This window comes from Mastomys coucha, unplaced genomic scaffold (assembly GCF_008632895.1).
Source record: "Mastomys coucha isolate ucsf_1 unplaced genomic scaffold, UCSF_Mcou_1 pScaffold8, whole genome shotgun sequence".
NCBI lineage: Eukaryota > Metazoa > Chordata > Mammalia > Rodentia > Muridae > Mastomys > Mastomys coucha.
The window spans coordinates 54832939-54835343 of record NW_022196914.1 but is presented as its reverse complement, the minus strand read 5'-3'; the positions used below and the strand labels follow the sequence as shown (position 1 = coordinate 54835343).

The window sequence follows — 2405 nt, the reverse complement described above, 5'->3', positions numbered from 1 at the left end:
TATAGGAGGAATATCTTCATTCCACCGATTCACCTAGACAAGACACCACAAAAAGGTCTTGTTCTCTTCTTACATCTATACAGTAACCGGGTCCTGGTGCTCATTCTTAGATCATCCCTGTGCAGCTGTCTTTGCTGTTCTGGCCCTACCTCAGGTCAGGATCATCTTGGTGAGGAATTCCTAACAGTTCCCTTACTGTCTGTAATACATACCACTGTGAGCTTAATATGGTGTAGCCAATGGCAGGAGGCTATGCACAAGGTCCTGGGTTCAACTCAAGCATCAGGAAAAGGGGAAAAAAGCACCCCCACCCCAATTGCTCATGTCAGCCTACTTCCAAAGTGCCTGACAATCTACAGTTCAGAGTGTTCCGGTTACTTCTCTGATGGCCTCTCATCTGCCGTGAGAGCTCTTCTTGAGCTCCTTGGTCTACGCTGTAAACCAAGTCCTCTCTGGTTCCATTACCATCACAGGTGCCACCAATTCATTTGACTTTTCTATATTCAGTCTTCCTGAGATACCACCCCCTCACTGAAGCCATCCACAAGGACCTGACACATCTTGTCCCCCTTGTCAGAATCACCTCCCAGAATCTGCAATCTACACTCTGGAATTTCCCATCAGCTACAGTAGATTTCTAGTCACTTATTTTTAGTTTATATCTTTTTGTACTTTTATTTTCTTCTCATTTTCAGAAGTCCAGCTAAAGTGGTATGCCTGCTTTTTTATGTATGAAATAAAAATGTGTTATATAAATACTATGTAGTATTTTATGCTTTATAATTCCAGTAAGAAGTCATAATTGCTTTCTGTTAAGACATATTTAAAATATTCGGTAAGGCTGCTGGGCATAGGACTGCATGTTTATAAGCTCAGCATTTGGGAGGCTGAGGCTAGAAGGTTTTGAGTCAACCTGGGCTACATAGCAAAAATGTCTCAAAAAAAAAAAAACCAACAACAACAACAAAATAAATATTCCTTATTTCTCAACTTTTATTATTATATTTCTATACTTATAATATTTTTACTTGTATGTTTTGTGAAGCTTGCCAAGTATCAGAAAATTCACAAAATACTGCAGCTACAACATTTTGCTATGACGTGTAACCCTCCACTTCCTCATCTATTGAGTACGTGCTCTGTAAGGACCTTATCTGAGATTTTGTCACATTAAACTAGCCCAAGGCTAACTCAACTCTATACTCTAGAAAGGCTTTCACAAAGTTAATATATATATAAGGGAGAGAGAAAAATACCCTCTACTACAATTCCAAAAATGTTTGCTGAGAGACCTCGATGGTCCTCAGCCATGTAGCCCCTTCAAATACACATGATGCTCGATAAACAAGTAAATATCATACCTGAGGGTAGCAACACTGAGTACCATAGAGAAAAAAAAAAAAAGGAAAATGGGGAGCCCTGCAATACAGAAGTAGAGGCAGGGCTGCCGTTTTTCCATAAACTGATCACACAAGCTCTCTTTTCAGGGGACTCTGGAGAGGGCAATTGTGGGATCTGCAGGAAGAGCAGTTTCCACAGCTCACTCTATCAGCAGGAGACTAGAGCAGCCAGGATGGAGTATGCACGGGAAGAAGTATACGATGTCACACCAAAGGAAGTGGCTTTCCATGGCTCAGAAGGAAACAGAGACTACTGCAGAGCTCTGAGCAGTGGACAAGTCTCACTGGACTTGCACCTCAAGATCTTTCCAGATTAGTGTAGGAAAGAGAACAGGAAATATACAAGTATCTGAAACAATTGTGGGGCCACTACCATCCTCCAAGGGAGAGATGGTGAGAAGGAAACAGACTGATGTAAGAGACAAAAAGGCCAGCACAGGAGTGGAAGACGGAAAGGTTAGGGGGCGTGGCTGTGGTGGAGATGAGGAGTCAAGTTGGCTACTGAGACAGCAGCTGAGCTTATGAAAATGAATGATATGGGATAACAGAGCAAACTGTTAGTCTGCGCTCACAAAGGGGTAAGATCACTCATGGTATAGCCCTTGGTGTAGGAAAAACCAACAAGCTGGCTGACGACTCTCTGACCTCAGATGAAGATAGCCTTACTCTCAGGCTGCAGAGAGCAATAGGAGCCATGGCATTAACCTGGGTTGTTTGGGGGTTTCCATGAGCTCCTTTTGCCAACAATACAATTAGATGTAACCCTGGCACTGGAGACTTCACTTGGGAGCAAGAGATGTGTAGCTGGGTTTTGTCTCCCCATTATGTGGTAATTTCACTTCTACTTCCTTCATTCCTATGTGTTTATATTTAAAGAAACTGCTGCTATGCTGGGCATCACTGCTGCTGTGCTGGGCCTCACTGCTACTGTGCTGGACCTCACTGCTCCTGTGCTGGGCCTCACTGCTCCTGTGCTGGGCCTCACTGCTGCTGTGCTGGGCCTCA

The 2405-nt window shown here is 43.5% G+C and overlaps 1 protein-coding gene across 1 annotated transcript in view; it reads right to left on the bottom strand.

The window, feature by feature from the left end:
* The window catches only part of Ap3b1 (adaptor related protein complex 3 subunit beta 1), a 210467-nt gene that overhangs the window by 171285 nt on the left and 36777 nt on the right, over positions 1 to 2405 (bottom strand). The window lies entirely within an intron of this gene.